Source organism: Festucalex cinctus, chromosome 8 (genome assembly GCF_051991245.1).
Source record: "Festucalex cinctus isolate MCC-2025b chromosome 8, RoL_Fcin_1.0, whole genome shotgun sequence".
In the NCBI taxonomy this organism is placed as follows: domain Eukaryota; kingdom Metazoa; phylum Chordata; class Actinopteri; order Syngnathiformes; family Syngnathidae; genus Festucalex; species Festucalex cinctus.
In genome coordinates, this window is record NC_135418.1 from 28,211,866 (window position 1) to 28,233,144 (window position 21,279).

The 21,279-nt window shown below is 38.1% G+C and overlaps 1 protein-coding gene across 1 annotated transcript in view; it reads right to left on the bottom strand.

Annotated features, from left to right (window-relative positions):
• The window catches only part of cdh22 (cadherin 22), a 238,991-nt gene that overhangs the window by 128,202 nt on the left and 89,510 nt on the right, over nt 1–21,279 (bottom strand). Inside the window, exon 5 of the mRNA XM_077529529.1 lies at nt 2,934–3,009. The gene's annotated coding sequence lies outside the window, so the exon portion shown is untranslated. The remainder of the gene's footprint in view (nt 1–2,933; nt 3,010–21,279) is intronic.

The following is a 21,279-nucleotide window of genomic DNA, read 5'->3' on the forward strand; positions in this document are numbered from 1 at the left end:
AAGCTGTTTGGTAGATTTAGCAAGTCGACAGTAGTTTGTGTTCAACATTTTTTTTTTTTTTTATGTTCGTTTTACCAAAACCGAAACAATTTCCATACAACTCTCATGAATCAAAGTTTTTTTTTGTTTTTTTTCACTCACTCACTCACTCACTCACTCACTCACTCACTCACTCACTCACTCACTCACATGTGTGAGTGAGTGAGTGAGTGAGTGACTGAGTGAGTGAGTGACTGAGTCAGTCACTCACTCACTCACTCACTCACTCACGCAAGCTTACATGTGTGAGTGAGTGAGTGAGTGACTCACGCAAGCTTACATGTGTGAGTGAGTGAGTGAGTGAGTGAGTGAGTGAGTTAGTGAGTGAGTGAGTCACTCACTCACTGTGAGTGAGTGAGTAAAAAAAAGAAAAAAAAAATCTGTGCGTGCTGTCAAGTTGCCGCGGGAGTGACGTCATGCAGCCGACAAATTCGCCAGGCCCCCGTCTGCGACATAAGAGCCGTTTTCTTTGCTATGATTAAGTCGAAAAACTTGTTGAGATCAAAAAGCCCATTTGAGTTCAAAACGTTGCCGAGTTCATCAAAAACCAACTTTATCAAACAGCATGTCCTATGAGGTAGTATTTATTGAACCATATTGTATCGTAACAGATTATAACTTATTGAGACCCAATTAATTTGGAGAGTTCAAAACAAACAAACAAACAAACAAACATTATACATGAGTTGATTCTGAGGATGTTTTTGTGGTTGGTTAGCATCGCGCTATACTTTAGCAGTAATTGACCACTTGGAAACAAACCAGATCATGAGAAACGACGACCATTCCATATGTATATGCGTACTATTTATGCAGTACAAAAGGTTAAATAAACATAACGTATATCGTATAAGAAAGAAACAAACACAAAACATTATAAATATTAAATAAGGATTGTTCTTCTTTACATATGTTTGCTGGAACATAATCGTTAGTGCAAGTCCTGCTTATTAAAAAATAATAATAGCGTTGTGGCTCAATGCAGTCTAATACTCTCATCGGGGATGAGAGGCGTCGGATCACCTTCATCAAGTGCAGATGTTATTGCCATAACAAGTTCAGCGGGTCCCACTAATCCCTGCAAGACTCTTCTATTTCGATTTGAGCCGAATGTGCGACACAACGTGCGCGCGCACACGCAATACGTACGCGGATAATATCGAATTATGGCATGCGGCACATTCAATTATATCACACAGCAGATGGCGTAAACAGAATCAAACGCACGTAATCTCAATGACTGGATCGCCCCAAGTTTGATATTAACCCTGATATTCCGAGGACGCGACACAGGACGAGACGTATTAAGACTCTTCACCTGAGCTGATGACTCAGCGCTTTTTGGATGTGCAGTAATCCGCAGATTTGGAGGTAAACAAAAGCACACACAAAGACAGAAACACGCACATACTTGGGAAAAGTAGCCCAATTGCAAAAATTGTCATTGTTGAAGTTGTTTTTTTTTTTTTTTGTGAGTGTGTGAATAGTTACGGTTATTTTGCCTCTTGGCCAGGACTCCCTTGAAAAAGAGGTTCTTAATCTCAACGGGACTATCCTGGTTAAATAAAGGTTAAATAAAAATAAAAATAAAAAATTTTGATAAACGCATTTCAGGTGTCGTATGGTGTATTATATGCTAACATTATTATGTATTGGAACATATTGTATTATATTAGATTGTATCACAACATGACGTCTAATATATCCCATCTTATTGTGACATAAATCGCATCACATTGTATGACGTAATATTTATATCGTATTATATTGTACCGTAGTATTTCAAACCGTATAACCTTATAATGTATCATACGATAGCGTATTTTGCCATAGAGAATCATTATACCAATATCACATTGTGATGTTCCATATATGTGCATGTTGAAAATAATCGATTAATCAAAAAGTAATCGATTATAAAATTAATCGACAACTATGTTGATTATCAAGTAATGGTGCGAGCCATTTTTTAATTTAAAATTGTCCAAATCCTCTGATTTCAGCATATCAAGAGTAATTGTTCACTGATTTCTGTAGTCCTTCATGAAAGTTTTTACTTTGGAAAAAAAAATGACCAAATTGATAACATAGTACATCTTTTTTTAACCTACTAAACAAATACAAAAGTACGAAATAACCACCAATCACTTGTTAATAAATAGTAATTAGGGGAAAAAATACTTTAATGCAAAATTAAAATGAATCCAATTAGTCAATGAATCGATTAAATAATTGAGTTTTCTAAAACTATTTAATAGTGACAGAACTAATGTGGATCATATCATAATGAATTGTGTAATATTGCATCACATCATATTACAGCCTACCGTATCACATCGTAACTTTATCGTGCCTCATCGTGCGCTAGCAAATACTGCAGTGCAGCGCTGCATCGTACCAAATCAGATTTTTCTGTAGCGCGGCATATCATTTTGTTTCATATCGCGTCACATATTGCGCACTACCTCGCATAACAGTTTGTTCTTGCTTTCTTGACATTTGAAGAAGAAAATACCCGCAACATTTGGAAGGCAAATAAAGTCGTGACTTTGAACTTTTTTGTCCCAAGCTGTCTGAAGACATCTTGTAACAGATGTAATTTAAAATCCTATAATGCCCTTGCTTGGGCCGTGGAAAAATAAATCCCGTCAAAGTTCAAAAAGGTGTTTTGGTCAAGAAATGTGAGCGGCAGAGCGTTCACAAGAAACACGGTGGTCCAAGGTCAAAGCCGGTGTCCTTTTTTTTTCACCGATACAACTCTCCAGAAGATGGATGGGATTATCTTATCTCGGCGGGTGCACGCATGACATCAGAAAACAAAAATCAGCGGCGTGCTGGTCAAGCAGAACTTGTTGGCGGCCGGCGGGATTACACAAATATAAAAAAAGACTCACCGTCCCTTCAGCCCGATGACCTCGGCGCCACGCTCGAAAGACGACTCTCGGGGTTCCGCGGCCGACCGTCTCGCTTCTGCAATGTCAAAAAAAAAAATAAAAAAATAAAAAAAAAAAGAGACCCCGGAGGGAAGTTGATTGTTTTTCCTGTTTGTTTTTTTTTTTTTTTTAAATGAATACATTCCCCTGTTAGCTTTCTAATGGAGGAGTTAGTGGGCACGCGGGGAGGAGAGAGGCACACTTTGGCAATTTGCTAATGGAACATGAAGGGGGAAAAAAAACCGGTCCGAATGAAAGATGCGGTGGTGTTTGCTCTGCGTGGAGAGAGCGCTATGGAATATAGGAGCTGAAGTGCTTTCAAAAATACAATACAATCATTAACTGTCATCTTCATCTTGGGAGTGAGGAAGAGGAGGTGCCCCGGAGATCCTTCAATAGCCTGCAATCTTCCTTTAATTACTCGCTCTGCATCGCCAAGCCTCCTCTGCCTCTCTCAACTCTTACAATGTCAGGGATTGCAGTGTGGGGCTAGTTAACGCAGGTAATTACCGCCCCACTCCAACTTCATCGAGTAAACTTTCACCTGGCAATGATGTCAGTTCTGAAAGGGGTGGAAAAAAAAAAAAAAAAAAAATCCTAAAAACCTTGTCGCTGTGAATCCAGATTACAAACCAAAGACTCTGTCAGCAAGATGAAGCTTTAGGATTTAGTCCGCTTAACTCAGCGGAACATTATTTACAATCTCGCTTCACGGGAATGGAGGTCATGTAAGCAGGGCAGATGTGTAGCTGGCACACGGCAACGTAAAGAACCTCGCCCGCTTTGGCCTGCGCGCTTCGTGTTGGAGCGCTGACAGAAATATTTGTCTGGCCATTAAACTAGTTGTGTCCGGATGAGGTGCGGTGGAGGACTCAAAGTGCAGGTAGGCAAGCGAGGAGGCAGAGGAATGAAGTCCAAAAAAAAAGGGATTTTAATCAAGAAAATGAGGTGACAAAATGAGGTGCAGGGCTGGGATTCCAAAAACAAAGTCCAGAGAGGGAAAACGAGACGAGACGAGACGAGACGAGGCGAGACGAGACGAGGCGAGACGAGGCGAGACGAGACGAGACGGGGCGAGGCGAGATGAGACAAGATGAGACTAGACTAGATTAGAAGTGACGAGACGAGGCTAGACGAGACTAGATTAGAAGAGGCGAGACGAGACGAGACAAGATGAGACGAGACGTGGCGGAACAATGGCAGCATGACGTGGGGAAACAACAACAATGGACCAACAAGAACTGAACCGAACTAATTACACAACAAGGGGACACCTGGACAAGACACACATGGCTGGGGGCAGTGATTGGTTGACACAAGAGGGAAGGTAGACAAGCACAAGTGGACAAGATCACACTAAACGAGACAAAAGAGATGCAAGGAGATAACAAAACAAACCGCAATGGAACTAAAAGCAAATCCAGAATACAACCCTTAAACTAAAAACATGACAGTGTTGCCAGTTGTACGATAATGATCATGTTTTTACGATAATTTGACCCTCTGTACAATGTACGATCAAAAATCCCCAAAAATGGCAAATGTACGATAATTTGACCATTTTGGATTATTGCCGGCAAAACTGAAACTGCCAGAGTTTTTGGTCAAACTGTTCTCATGGGAATCTAGTAGAGGTGACCATACAAAAAATAAATAAATAAATAAGTACTCGATCAGATCCAGTTTTCAACTGGTCGAGCTCGAGTGGAGCTAAGAATCTGTGCCTACACCTCGATCAGATCCACCAGTTACAATACCTACACCACCATTTAGACCTGCTTTTAGCAAGTCCAAAATGCAAACTCCACCCAGGAAGGCCAAATCGCAGACTCGATCTTGCATCCTCAGTACCGGAAGGCGGACGTGCTGGCCAGTCAGCCATAGACAATCAATTCACCAAAATTGCTTGACACCACCACTTAGACCTGCTTTTAGCGAGTCCAAAATCTACTACTAGTCTACTTTTTTGTAACCAAAGGCCCGACAACAGTAAAGTAGGCGTGCCCCGGCACAAAAATGAACTCGGACACACAGTGAGGTCCCAAGGTGATGATGTCATCCTTGGAGGAGGTCACAAGTGTTGCTCTTCACCTCCAAATAAGTATTCTTTACCCAGACTAAATTGTAAAAGTTGAAACTAGATTAACAGTTGTCTTCAAATGTTTCATGCCGGTCTTAATTGCGCAAAGTTGTACTCGACTCTCTTAATATCAGGCTGCCCTCACAGGCCATCTTCCATAGATTTCCATGTGGTCTATTCTCCAGCGTCCCGTTTCGGCTCTTAATGAGACAGCGTTTGATCGTAAGGGCTCATGCGCCAGTAAACACCCGCACAACAAAGGCTTCGGTGCGCGCGCCATTAAAGAGCACTTAAGATGTTATCACACGGGTGGTTAGCTTTCTAATAGCGCGCCGTGTAAAGTCCTGCTCAGGTTCTGACACTACGTCGGTCGCGGGTCGATAAAAATATGCCGAACGGGCAGGCAATCGGTGGTTAACAGTGATGACTGTACGAATCGATTCAAGGGGAAAAAAAAAAAAAAAAAGTTTCCTGTTCATTTTCAGGCATCTCAGTCAGAATTGACAATCTGATTCTGTGTTGATTGGTGAAATTGTTGTCAAGGGCCACGAATGAGAAGGGGAGATAATAGACTGGAATTTCTCACAATTTAGCATCACCTCAATCAATTGAGTGACAATTTGAGAAAAATCTTTGAACGAGATTGTTGTGAGGATTGGAAGATTTGCATCTGATGAAAAGGCGTGGAGTCCCTCAAGGGTCAATCCTTGGACCCCTTTTGCTCAGTCTGTATATATTACCCTTGGGTCAGTTGCAATCAAAACAAAACTGAGGTGATTGTTTTTGGGCAAAAAAAGAAAAGGAGGTTGATGTTAGAAAACACTTGGAGTCACGTTTTTAACTTTTGTACTGCCACGTTATCAAAAAAAATAAAAAAAAATAAAAATAAAAAAATAAAAAAAATAAAAAAAAATAAAATAAAATAAAATAAAATAAAATAAAATAAAATAAAATAAAATAAAATAAAATAAAATAAAAAATAAAATAAAATACAATAAAAAAAATACAATAAAATAAAATAAAAAAATAAATAAAATAAAATAAAATAAAATAAAATAAAAATTAAAAAAAATAAAATAAAATACAATAAAATAAAAATAAAAAAACTTACCGGCCTATTTCGAGCATTTTAACTCATTCTTCAAGGCATTCAGAATATTGTGTGTACAAAGTGCCGTCCACATGAAAGAGCACATTTCATTCTGTCATTCGAAAAAAAAAAATGTTTGTACCTTATTCAGTTCTTTCGTAATCACCACTTGAAAATAGGTCATTTGGGTGACATTGAACAAACATTGAAAAAATAAGGAGAAAAGAAGCATTTTGTGAATAGATACATTTTCTCCACAACAGTGCCTTTGACACTAATATTTTTGTTTAGTGATGCTCTATGAATTAGATTTAACGTGACAAAGACTTTGATCATTCACGTCATCCTTGAAAACGTTCTATTTCATCAGATTTGTCACGTTTCATTGTAATTTCATCCACCTTGAGCCCATTGAATGATAAGAGATACGATACTGCCATCTGCTGGCCATAGTTAGTGGGTGTTTTTTGATTCCACAACCCATTGACCAGGCAGCGCTGCACTTAGACATTGCACTTCCCATTCTCTGAGACTAAAAGTGGGCAAAACTCATTCAGCAGCAACTCAGGAACAATTTGGAGCGATAAAACGAACCCTGACACCGCAGTTTGAGCTTTTTTCTTGTTCTAACTAATGTGGGTGGAACTTTTCCTGATCATTTCTAAAATTCATCGTGAAAAAGGGCCCTTTTCATATTGTTATTGATTCCTTGAATTTCAACAATCGCTGCTTTTAAACTGAGCAGCGTTTCATTCGGACGACATTTTGTGGTTCACATAAATGGAAAGAGTTGTTTCGAGTCCCTTTCAATTAGCCCGGCAAGGAAACTTGGCACGAATGACGGCGAGACAGTCTGCACAATTGTCGAATAATTTCAGCGAGACGCATCTAAAAAGAGGAAATATCTTTCACATCTTTCATCTTTTATCACCCTTTAGGTATTTCTTTTTGTTGAATTAATCATCCGCGAGCCTCTGGAGAACATCCCATGCCGTCACTCCACCTTCCACTGTGTCGATTCTTCTTCTTATAAGCTGGGGCTCAAAGGCAGTTTTAGAGCAATTCCCAGTGGGCAGGCCTGCTTTATTTAAACACTTTGTGGATGGAACCACAGGGGGTTAAAGTGCTCACACTCGACTGATTCATTTTTTATCACAATAAAAGTAATAAAGTACAAAAAAGTATATATATATATATATATATATATATATATACGCACTTTTTTATATACAGTATAACTTGGCAATGTTCCCTTGTTCACATTCCTCCATGTCTTCCATCTTATAAATTCCCAAGACGTCAATCAATAAAATTCATCAATCATGATCACATTAATTCTCTCAATTTACATAATTTTCCAATTGTGTCATCACCCCCGGTGGTAGAGAATGGTAATAAACCAAAGTACGGAGTAGAAAGTGCACATGGGCCACCTCAAAATTAAAGTAACTGTGAATTATGCTGTTTTTTTTGTTTGTTTGTTTTTTTTTAATTCAAATTTGAAAGATTAATTTATTTGAACTCAGGAAAAATCGTAGTTGTTGCCCCTCTAAATTTGTACTTTTCCATAAAAATGATGTTCGATACCACTTTTTTTTTCAGACCGATACCGATACCGATACCGATACTCAGACCCTTAGTACTCATCGATACCGATACCAACCGCCGATACCAGTAGTACAAATAAAAAAAAATCACTGGAAGATATTTTTAAACAAATATATTTCCTTTAATTTTGACAACAACAAAAAACAGCACACTCACTATTCAATAGTCTTAACGCTAAAAATAAAACGCAAAAATGCTCTTTTAGTTTAAGATTCACAATTTTGAAGTATTTCCAAACCGGTGAAGTTTTGGTGAAAAACTGCTGCAAGCTAGCGCCACTTAAAGGCAAGGAGGACTCACTTAACGTCTTCCCCCTCTGCCATCACTCGCTTGTCTTGAGTACTCGTCTGCAGTCACGAGTACTCGAGTACTTGAAAAAAAGGCTGGTATCGGCCCCATACCGATACCTGGTATCGGTACTCGCCAATCCCTACATTTAATGATGTGCCACCTTATGACTTATGATGCATCGAAAAATTAAACCCCTCGGTCATTTGGGGCAGAGCTTACTAAACCGTTTAATGGGAAGTGGTCGAAACGGCCATTTTGAGGTACATTCTTGGTGAACAAACAGTTGTAGAGCCACGCAAGGACTTCCAGTGTGTTCAAGGGCCCTAAAAATGGGGGAGTCGATGTTGGTTCTGAGTGTCCAGGCCAGGGGTGGCAAACTGTGGTCCTCTAGAGCCGGAGTCCTGCATGTTTTCTAGATTTCCCTACTCGAAGAAGCAGCTGATTCCAATTAACTCATTCACTCCCAGCACATTTTTTGTTGTTTTACTGAATTTTGACTGATTTTGCAAGGCCCACAGAATATTGTGTCCTATTGCTATCAAAACATGGAACCTACGAAAAGAAAGATCAGAGTCTCTTCTTACATCAGGAAAATAAAGTACATTTCTATCTGTTTCCATTATGCAGCAATTAGCATTAGAATATAGCAAAGTTTCATCATTATTCACAAATCTGTTTAAAACAATGGGAAAAAGAGCTTTTTGCAACATGGCCCAGGTTGATCTCTTATACTCTGCTGTCGCCTGATGGCCATTTTTGTAATAACTACCATTGCTTCAACAATTCTCTTCAGTTCAGAGGCTGCATCAAAGCTTTCTATATACTCTAGCATAAAATTAAAAAAAAAAACATAAAAACGTATAAATACGTCTTTGAGAGCATGGTAATATTTAAAATAAAACGTATTTATACGTTTTTGGGAGCCAATGAGTTAACAGGCTCGTCATCAGGCTTCTGCCGAGCTTGCTGATGAGCTGATCATGAATCAGCTGTGTTGAAGAAGGGAAATATCCAAAACCTGCAGGACTGCGGCCCTTCGAGCACCGGATCTCGACACATGTGGTCTGGGGCCATTTGGTTCAAAAGTTGTGGTCAAAAGATGTCCTCCACATAGAAATGAGTAGGATATCGGTACTCGCCCATCCCTCATGTAAAAGACACACGACGGTCTAAATGCCGTCTGCCATGCACGCTAACTTCACGTCTGCGGCCGACTCGGGGCAACCTCACGGCGGCGAGTGGATAAGGTCTGCAGAGATATGATATGAAACATACAAGCACCCACTCCCCTCCTCAAATCCCCCTTGTGTATGTTGTGGGTATTAACAGCTCAGTGGCGGCCACCCTGCTTTAGAAGTCTTTTCCTGAGGTAGCGCTTCACACGGCGGCTGCAGAGGAGGATAAACGCGCCGCAATCCCGCAGGCCAAGCGCCTCCTCGGCTCTCGATTTGCAACCCCCCCTCACTTATCCCCCCACTCCACGTTCCTCTCCAAGCCCACCCCACCCTCGTCTCCCTCGGCATCACACGCTTTTCTGTCCTATCCGTCCCCTCCTTCCCTCCGGCCGTCTGCATAATTCCGCTTTTCTGTGCCTTCTTATCCCGCTCCCCTCCCACTTCATGTCCATCCCTTTAGTCCTCACATCTTTTTTTTTTTGTATTCTTCAGTAATGAACGAGGCTCGCGGCCCCGTCTTCTCAAGGCTGGAGTGGATGGAAATGACGGTGATACGCGTTGTCGCCCCACTTCTGCGGACTGAGCGGCATATTGGGAAAGTCAGAGGTCCGTTATGTAACTGGTGATTTGACTACTCGGAAAATGATGAGAGGAAAAAAAAAAGAAAAAAACACAAGCAGTTCGAGGGCGGGAATAAGTGCTTGGTTTAAGAACTCATATTATTAGTTTTGTGAGTCTCCCATCTTGAAAGCCCGCCCACTGGGCATGTGGGAGTGACCATTTACCAAACGTTTAAGAAAGTGCTGTCAAACTCATTTGAGTTTAGGGGTGCCACCTTCACCCCCTCCAAATTTTGATCTCAAGTGAGCCAGCTAGCGTCAAAGCGTCTGCAGCTTGTCCAAAATGCTGCTGCTGGTCTCCTAACTGGTGCCCGGAAGAGGGAGCACGTAACCCCTATCCTGGCCTCTCTCTTCGCTAGCTGCCCATTCATTCATTCACTTACCTACTTCTTGTTAATTTTAGGGGTGTGCTCAAAAAAATCCATACGGCAATATATCGTTGCGGGCCTCGTGGCGATACACGTATCGATACGCAGGCGTCAGAATCGATATTGCTCGTTAACTTTAAAGAGGCAGTTAACGTTTGCCGTTGCAGCTTGCATTGTAGCTAAAAAAAAAATAAAAAGCAGCAGCGTCTTTGAAGTTAATTGCCTTCAATTAATGCAAAAATTGCTCACCAGTGATTGGACACGGTGTCTTGCGAAGAAAAATTAAAGCAGAGGAAGAATATTAATATTTATTTACTTATAAACTTAACATTGCACATGTCTTAATGTACCAGTTTTCCTATATTTTGTTTCAAAACGAAGTAGAATGTGGTACATGAAAAAAATGCTGTTTTTGTTTCCCCAAATATTTCAAAATAGCACATTTTAAAGCTGTAATTTTAATACGTTGATATTTTTGCTCATATCGGCTCATGCCTATTAATAATTGTTCCCGGTGTGTCTGTGAAAACTGCAAATTTAGACCAGGCACGCCGCTTTGGTGGTAAACCAGAAGAGCTGCGAACAAAAATATTTTTTTGTCAGCCAGCATAACAAACATATCCATTAGGTATACATATGACTGTTATTATTAAATGCAAGAAAATTAATGTAACATATTGAGATACGTATCGCCATGAAGATCAAGTATTGGAATACATATGTATCGCGATACGTATCGTATCGCGGCCCCTGTATCGCGATACGTATCGTATCACGATACAGGAGTTAATTTATTGATGTCAATTTAGTTATTATCTTATCTTACTCTTCATCTTTACTGCATGAACGATTCCTGTTTCATGTACAACACTTTGTATGCAGCAATGCTTGTTTTAAAGTGCTTTATAAATAAATTTGAGTTGAGCTAAACTATAAATAACAATGATTCCAGATTTTTCCTTTTTTTTTTTTTTTGGTGCATTTGGAAAACATTCCCATTTATTGATACCTTGCAAATCATACGAGAATGTAAAATTATGCCGCTAGATGTGTAAATAAAAAATACATACAAGTTCTGGCAGTGCATGAAAAAAAAAAAAAAAGAACATAAAAGGCTTCCACTAAAGCAATCTCTTTTGAACTGAAGCTGTTGACGGATATTTTCCCACTATTCTGTCTTCAAATATGTCTACAGGAGGTATTCGCATAACCGCAGTTCTGTATTCTTCGCAGCGACTTCACTGACTTTGCTCCTGAAACTTGCCATCTTTTAGCTTCACAAGCGTATCGGTGTCAGGCAGCAAATCGTGAGTAAAAGCCGATTTCAGTCATTTTAAGGAGTTGTCAGTTTGACTTCTGGTGGACAAAATTTGCAACAACAGCCGCTTTTATTGATTGTTCACAGATGATTCCAGTGCAAATAATTGAAATTCAACTACAATTTCGATTGCGACACACCACGATCGCAAAACTGAAATTTTTCATTTTTTTATTTATATTGCACTTAATTCTGTGAATTTTATTTATTTTATTTTTATTTTTTTTTAAATATTACAAAAGTTCAAGAGCAATTCTTAGGTGTGTATCTAGTAAACGAGTGGAAAAATAATAATAATAATAATATATATATATATATATATATATTATTATATATATATATATATATATATATATATATATATATATATATATATATATATATATATATTAGGGGTGGGAGAAAAAAAATGGATATCGCAATATATTGTTGCGCTCTCTGTTGCAATAAACTAAATAAATTATCGATACACTGATGGTAGATATCGATGTAACGTGTCCAGTTGTGCAGTGTTATGTTATAAATGTTTATGCACTTTAATTTAAGTCTCACTTTACAATGTTTACAGTTAAAAGACTAAGAGGCAGTGAGGCACAAAGCAGAACTTTGTACATTGTACAAAGTTTTGGCATTAAATAAATGCATAATTAGACATTTTACTTTTTATGGACATTTGTTGGCTTTTTCAGTCACATGCCGTAATATACTGCAAAAAAAATTTTGACAAAAAAAATCAAAAATCGTAGATATCGTGTATCGTGATATTATCGATATTGTGAGCCAAATATCGACACAGTATCGAATCGTGGTTTACCCGCATCGACCCACCCCTAATATATATATATATATATATATATATATATATTTATTTATTTATTTTTTAATGGTCTGTATAGAAGTAAGAAAAATTGTTGAAGCTGTTGACAGTCTGAGTATAGTTGCTTGTCCTTGTGTGCATGTCTTCAGATCAACAGGTTAACTTATTTTCACACTTGCTGAAGAATGCAGAATGTGGGAAATGCCGGTACGGTGAATAGAAGAAATCTTTATGACGGTGACAGTCTGACAGAATGTAATTTGTATTCCAAGCAAATCCTCAAGCAAAGAATATACAAAAAGCCCTTGATTCTGATTTGTCAGTAAATAAATAGATTGAAAATATTTCCGTTTTGCGGATGAGATGCTAATTCTCGGAATAGGCGCATTATTTACATGCAATCCCTGCAGGAATTGCATGTAATTCCAAACTGCGCGCGTACAAGGGCTATAAATAAGAAGAGCGACTTCATTAACGGTGTTTACAAATGGCGGGGAAAAAAAATAAAAATAAATCATGCTTCTGGTTGCAAAATAGCTTCAAATATACAAATCTGCTCATTATTGGAGTAAACATGCTTTATGTCATTCATGAAAGGAAACAATTGAGCTGGGGAAAGAAAAAGATAAAAAAAAAAAAAAAGAGAAGGAAATAGAACATTTTAGCCTGTGGCGTTTCTTCTTTTTTGTTTGTTTGTTTGTTTGTTTCATTCCTGAGACAGGCAAGGCGTTGAAATGAGGCGATGGCAATAAAAGGAGCCAAATGATGCTGCCATTTAGGCAGACAGAGTGACAGACGCACATGGAGACGGAGTGAAAGGCGCATCAGGGGAGGGGCAAAGCGGCCCGAATCCAAATTAAGCTGATCGGAGCTCCCTGTGACTTAATCTAGTTATGTGGATAGAAAGGATTTCCCTGTGGCTAAAAACATTGCAAGTTATGACTCAGTGCACGCGTGTGTGCGTGTCTGCGCGCGCGTGTGTGTGTGTGTGTGCATGCGTTGAGGTACTGCAATTGTCTATCAGTGGTGTGATCGGTTCATTTTCAAGATGGGCCTCGAAAGTCAAAAAATGATGTTTGAGCGCTTGTTTGTTTGTTTTTTAATCAAATTTTGTGCTTGCCATCCATCCATGCATCCATTTTCTTAACCGATTACTCCTCACAAGGGTCACGGAGGTTCTGGAGCCGATCCCAGCCAGCTTCGGGCTTTAGCCAGGGTACACCCGGAACTGTTTGCCAGCCAATTGCAGTTGTACTTGCCAAATTAAGCAAAAACAAACAAAAAACTTGTTGGATCCATTGGTTACAGCATCGTAAATATGCTAATGATGTTACCTTGACAGAGTTTTTGCTTGAACTCAATGCACTACACAATCCGTTTCAGTTTGGCAGATCAAATATCCTTTTTTTTTTTTTTTTTTTTTTTAAAGGGGAAGGGCTTAAAGCTTTTAGTTTACTGTGAAGCCAAGCAAATAAAAATAATTAGTTCTCTAAGTCTATATTACAATTGTAGCCTAAGGGACACACATCAGAAGGATAATGAGTATATCTAATTTTAACTGATTCAAAAACTAAAAATGCACTCAGTGATATTTTTAAAGTGTGGTGCATTTTTCCAAATCCAAGGTTTTTTTTGGGGTTTTTTTTTTTGGTAAGATGAGTTTGAAAGTGTTTCGGGATCGTAGTTGGGATGAAAAATCAAGGTTTAATCACTGCAAAAAGAAAAAAATATATAGAATATTACTTCAAATAAGCACAAGTATCTGCCAACATAATAAGAAAAAAAAAAACACTTAAATTTACCTGTAAGATTTAAAAAAAGAAAATAAAATAATACTATTTCCATATCAACCACAGTGATCTTGGCTTTTCATAACGTGTGGGGGTGATTTTGTCCTAAACCCCCACACCCCCAGCCTATATTTTGCCATTTTGTGTTTGTTTTGTAAACAGCGGGCTGTTTCTGTGGAAAGAAACAGCCAATCGCAGAGGGGGGGCGTGTCGCAAACGGGGCCGGGCGAATTTGCCGGCTGCGTGACGTCACTCCAGTGGCAATTTGAAAGCATGCACGGATTTTTTTGTTTTGTTCACTCACTCATTCACACATGTAAAAAAAAAAATCAAATAATAATCCGGGTGCTGGGGCTGGGGGGGGTTTGGGGGTTTAGGACAAAATCACCCCCGCACGTTATGAAAAGCCCATATCTGTAAATTGAGAAGTAGTTTGTTTGTTTAAATCCTGTATTTACAAAGTGCATTTTCCTGAGTGAAACCAGCAAGACAGCCACTTTAAAAAATAAAAATACATCATCCAAAATTAGGTGCCGAACTATGCGAGCGGGCCGGAATTTTTTGTCACTGGTGCGCTCTGCGCTCGTAAACCATGCGGGTTCCATCCTTGTAAGGACCCAGGAAGCCCTCAAAAAAATATTAATAATAATAAAAACGGCCCCCAATACGCTGTAATTGTTTGTTTTTAGGGCCCTTGTCAGTTCTCCTTCCTCCTACACAGGTGCGTCTTTTTTTTTTTTTTTTTTTTTTTTTTAGGAGACTAAATGAACTGACGCGGCAAGCTACAGACTTGTCTGAACAACACTTCAAACGGCGATTACACGGAGAAAAACAAACAAACAAATAAGCGTGTCAACCAGCTACCTTTTTGTTTTGCTCACAAACCTCCGAGACAAAAAAAAAAAAAAAAAAAAAAAGACATGAAGGCTAAACGATTCCGGAGATAATTGTCAGCCACCTCGTTCTTCGTTCCCTACCGACACGTTTGATGAAATTCATTTCAAGAAAAAAATAAAAATAAAATAAAAGACCGTGTGTACAGTACCCGCATCAAACAGAATGAAGACACGGGCGGCGATGAAGCCGAGAGATTTAAGTTGGAAACACTTCAGCTTCAAAACAACAAGTGCTTTTCATCAAATTCCTTTCTGAGCTCCAAAATCCACCCCAATGAAAAAGCATTATTTAATTCATAGAAAAGGGAATGGCACGGGTTACAGAGGGGCTCTCTCCGTGCCGGCACAAAAGCAAATACATGAAACGTGGACTGTGCCCTGGAAGTGAGAGAATGTGGCTGAAAGATGAGACGAGCGGTGGTGTGGCACGAGGCAGGGCGCCCCACCCCCAGCTCACTTCGTGAGAGGGGGGACACACACAAATGGAAAAGGGTGGAGCTGATATTAGATGCGTAAATGTGAAAAGAAAGTGGTTAGGTCTTATTTGCACCTTTAAAAAAAAAAAAAAAAAAAAAAACGTTCGCGAGGAGAGAGGATCTAACTGATATAATTCACTACTGCACCCTCTGAAAAATGTCACTATTAGCTCATTCACTCGCCGCCATTTTCACGTTTCGCAATCCCGTTCGCTCCCGGCCGTTTTACTGGATTTTGACCGATTTTGCAAGGCCCACAGAATATTGTGTTTGATTGCTATAAAAGCATGGAACCAGAAAGCATGGAAAAAGAAAGATTAAAGTCTCTTCTTTCATCAGGAAAAAAAAGTAAGTTTCTATCTGTTTCCGTTTTGCAGCAGTTAGAATTAGAAGAGAGCTAAGTTTCATCAGTTTTCACAGATCTATTTAAAATTGTAAGTAATTGAGCTTTTTTTTCTACATGGCCCTGGTTGATCTCCTTTGCTCTGCTGCCACCTGCTGGCCGTTTGTGTAATAACTACCATTTCTGCAACCGTTCTTTGCAGTTGAGAGGCTGCATCAAAGCCTCATGCATCATGCTCTAGCATAAAAAAAAAAACACAAAAAAAACGTATAAATACGTCTTTGGGACACTTAGAACATTTAAAAAACGTATTTATACGTTATTGGGAGCAAATGTTAGGATTGTGTAGTAAAAAATTCTACTTTTAGTTACTTTTGTGAACCTAAAATGGAGTTTCAGTTATTGTTTTGTTTATTTATTTAACTATTTTAATCTATATTGTTTTATAGCTTTGTTTTTATTTATTTATTTTTTTCTATCGTGTTTAACTGTTTTCTTTTAGTGTTGAAATGTTTTTATTTGGTCGTTATTACATTTTTACCTCCAGTGTTTTTCTCATGGGGGAGCCTCCACAGTGAGAGGGATGGCTGGTCTTCATCCATCTCACTGCGGACGAACTCCTCCTGGGTGCCTTTCCTTACAGGGTACTTCTGTGCCCCGCCATGTTGTGGTTTTCATGTGTTTGTTGGGTTTTGGGCTTGGCTTTTTCTTTTTTTCTTTTTATTGTATTATGGATGTCCAGCACTTTGAGTTGCATTTTGAGTGTATGAAAGGTGCTATATAAATAAAGTTGATTGATCGATTGATTGATAAAAACATGTTTGTTTTTAATTTATTTCGTGAACAATTTTTTTTTTCGTCCAATTTTAGTTTTTCATTAGTTTTCATTTACTAAAAATAACCCTGATTACAATCGACCGTTTTATAACCTGACACAAACTACTGTAGGACGGGTTTGTACATGTTCATACTAAATAAAACGTTGACCATTGTTCAACAAATGATTAATTTTGGCTTGAAAAATCTCGCTGAAGCAGAAACTCTTTCATTTTTTCTTAAAAATAAATAAATCTATATATATATATATATATATATATATATATATATATATATATAAAACCTGAAACAAATGACGGTTTGTACATGTTCATACTAAATAAAAAGTTGACAATTGTTCAACAAATTATTAATTTTGGCTGAAAAATCTAGCTGAAGCCGAAACTCTTTCATTTTTTCTTTAAAAAAAATAAATAAAAAATAAATAAATAAAAAAAAAAAAACATTTTATAACCTGAAACAAATGACGGGTTTGTACATGTTCATACTAAATAAAAAGTTGACAATTGTTCAACAAATGATTAATTTTGGCTTGAAAAATCTCGCTGAAGCAGAAACTCTTTCATTTTTTCTTTATAAAAAAAAAAAAAAAAAAAAAAAAAAAAAAAAACATTTTATAACCTGAAAGAAATGACGGGTTTGTACATGTTCATACTAAATAAAAAGTTGACAATTGTTCAACAAATGTTTAATTTTGGCTGAAAAATCTCGCTGAGGCAGAAACTCTTTCATTTTTTCTTTAAAAAAACAAACAAAAAAAAACATTTTATAACCTGAAACAAATGACGGGTTTGTACATGTTCATACTAAATAAAAAGTTGACAATAGTTCAACAAATGGTTAATTTTGGCTGAAAAATCTCGCTGAGGCAGAAACTCTTTCATTTGTATATTCATGCAAATGGCTGCAGCTTGCCTGGCAAGACATTGTATAGCTCATGTGTCATACACTTGCACGCATTTATGATTTGAAAGCCATTCATCAGTTTTCTTATTCACCTCACCGCCGCATTTGCTTTTGTCCACATTCATATTTATTCTCACAGTCGGCATTTGCAGTTTTGTTGAGCCATACATAAATATGTCTCACCATGGTGAGCAATTATCCGGTGACAGGAGTATACTACTTGCATGGATTTTTTTTTTTTTTTAGCAAAAAAAGAACAACTGGTGTTAAAATGAAGCTTATGACAAGTTGTCCACCCAGAGTTGCACTTTAACATTTCCAGCTGTGGATTAAGTGTGTCCCCTGTGAGAAGCATCTTGTTTTTCCACTAATATTCACATTATTTTTCCGGTAATGTTAGTTTCTCTCTGTGAATGGAAAATGTACTTTTAAAAAAATAAAAAATAAAATAAAAAATAAAGAATAAACATAGACCTTTCCTACGGAAGTGTATTGCATTCACTTGAAAAAAAAAAAAAAATCCTGTTTTTCTGACAAATGTTTTTGGGAGCTTTGTTTTATTGAGTAATTTTTTGTTGTTGTTTTTCTGATTTTTTTTTCTGTCAAAGAAAAAAATATTCTAAAAAACAGAAAAAAAATAAAAAATTACTCCGAAAAACAGGGGTAAAAACATTATTAAAAAAAACAGAAAAAAAAATTATTCTACAAAACAGAATAAAAAATGATTCCGAAAAACAGAAGTTGGTGCTCTGTTTTTTGGAATATTTTTTTTTCTGTTTTTTGGAATAATTCCCCGAAAAAAAAAAAACAACCCCGTTTTTCTGAGTAATTTTTTTTTCTGTTTTTCGGAATTTTTTTTTTTTTTTATGAGAGAAAAAAATATTCAGTAAAACAGAAAAAAAATATTGTGAAAAACAGAAAAAATATTACTCAAAAAAACAAAGCTCCCCCAAAAAATTAGTCATAAAAACAGTTTTGTTTTGTTTGTTTTTTTCCAAGTGAATGCAATACGCTTCCGTACTTTCCTCGGTTATTCTTGTCAAATTTCTGATGATGTGACAAGAACCTCAGTGGGATGAATGAAAAAAAAAAAAAAAAATTGTGATCGTTTTGCCCTCTCGCACGTCTTTTGCCGTCTCGCATCGCTCGCGAATACGAATAGCTCATTATGCGTATCGGCGCCCCCTCTTTACCCACAATGTCCTACATTCTAGGAAAAGTAATGCGCATGAAAGGCGAGGAACAGACGTACCGAGCCGCCGGCGCTAAAACGGCCTTTTAATTAAGCAACCGCCGTTTACTGACAGAAATTAATTAGAGCCAAGCAGAAATAATTTTCCGCCGGAATCGTTGCTTTCACTTTCTCATAGTGATTCTCACGCTCGTCACGGCGACGCGTTGGCAATTTGTTTGTCCGTTGCCAACGAATGCCAGACAAGCGGCTGACGTTTGCGCTTTGAGCTTCAGATGAATATTGTTTAACCTCCGAAGCTTAAAAAAAGGATCTTTCGGAAAGATCCAGATGAGCCGATATCGCCGTCAATTAAACGGGCCATCAGTTAAACATACCAGCAGTTCTTGATGGCGTAATTTTGTCTTAAAAGGAAACAGTTTGTCACATTGATGTGAATCTTTAAATCACGGAGACCTCTTATCGCACCGACGTTGAGAAAAGTGCAGAAGCAGATGTGGCAAAGGCCAAAAATGATAGAAAAAATCTATGACAGGTTGGACAGTAAAGAAGGTGAGGAAGATCTTTTACAGGTTGTCCAGACAAAGATGGAAAGGCTCGGCCATGTCATGTCATATCGTGTCATTGTCATGTGCTCGTATTGCGTCATCATAAAACTGGCCAATTCTCTGGATTAAATATTGCGGGTTACAAAGCGTGGGGAAAAAAAAAAAAAAAGTACTATACGCTTTAGGGGTGTTAAAAAAAATCGACTCGGCAATATATCGCGATATTACAGGACTCAATTCGATTCAATAGGTGGCAGAATCGATTTTTAAATACCCATTTTTGATGGAAAAATATTCAACAAAACGTCTTACTTATGGTTAGAGTTCACACCTTAAGCATGGAAAAATGTTATACTCATGGAACATTAAGCCTTAATATTTTATTTCAATGATGTTCAAATATGAAACTGTCTGTTAAATACAGTGACTCACAGTTATAAGGCTGAAGTTTCAGATAAATAATACATTTTCATACAAATCTTACAGTGTACAAGATTACTGATTAGTATTTTCTAAATTTGAGTTAAAAAAAAATGGCAACAATCAACATATAAATCCGTATCGGGATTAATCGGTATCGAATCGAATCGTGACCTATGAATCGTGATACGAATCGAATCGTCAGGTTACTAGACAATTCACACCCGTAATACGCTTGATCCCTGGGGGTGTTTAGTCAGAAGCCGGTTTGAAATTATGGAAATCAATAAATAAATGCAATCTGAAACAATCACGAGGCCAGCAAATTTGTTGCTTGATGTCGCTTTAGTGCCGATGGGAACACAACAACGGTTCAAGTCATCGGCCAATGAGGCACGAGGAAAAAGCCTTCCTTGAAAGCGTCTGATTTGAAAAAAAAAAAAAGCCTTGTATGAAAAATGCTTCCCCTTTTGTTCGACTGAACATCTCCAGCTGTCCATCTTCCCGGCGAAAATTGAAGCCGAGCAAACTGCTTTGTGAAAACGGCGGACTGACAATGGAAGAGGGGGTGGCGGTGGTGTTGGTGGGTTAGTCGGAGGGCGTCTAAAACCACTTGGCCAATCCTAATGCTCTTCTCATCGACTGTATTGATTTCCCATTCTGCCAGCGAGCCTCCAAGCGGGAGGAGCGCCACCTCGGCGAGGGTCAGCAAAATCAGCTTAAATAGTTACAGAGCACAGCGGCGGCACGCCTTGCAGCATTTATTTCAAACACACAACTCGCACAGACGCAAACCACGGCTAAAAAATTGTAGCCTCGCACAAGTTAATTAAACTATAAACATTTTTTGACTGACCATGTCAAACCAAATGATACGGAAAAATAAAATGACATAAAATCAATAAACAATAATGCATTCAAACTGATCACCAACATTAACTAAGGAGCACAATATTATTAAAAAAAAAAAAAAAAAAAAAGCTTTAACCTGCAAAACAAAAATATAAAATAATTTGCGCTGATTTTTATTTTTTATTTTTTTGCTGTGTGCAAAGCACGCATGCTCACTGTAAACAAAACCACTACACCACCGAGTGAATGCTCCCTGCGCACACTGCCAATAATGAGAGCGCCACTGCCCCCTAATGTAGTGGAGGTGCAATTGCACTTTATTCTCGGACAGTACAAAAAAAATAAAAAAATAAATAAAAATAAATAAAAATAAAAAGGCATGTTCCCTGAGATCAAACGCGCCCCCTTTGATGGAGCCTCGTGCGCCCCTGGGGGAGGGGGTTGGGGGGGCCACTATTTGAGAAGCTTAACTGTTTTTGATGCTTATGAAAGAAGTTTAATTTAAAACAATAAATGAAGCAAAATAGCAAAGTTTGCTGAAGGTCAAAATGAGTTTTGAGGACCAAAATAAACAACAATTTATCACTATCCGTTATTTTGGTTGTTTACTTTCGCCTCTTGAACACTTTCAGGTCGGAACTGGGGAAAAAAAACAACTCTGATATAACTGGCTTCCGACC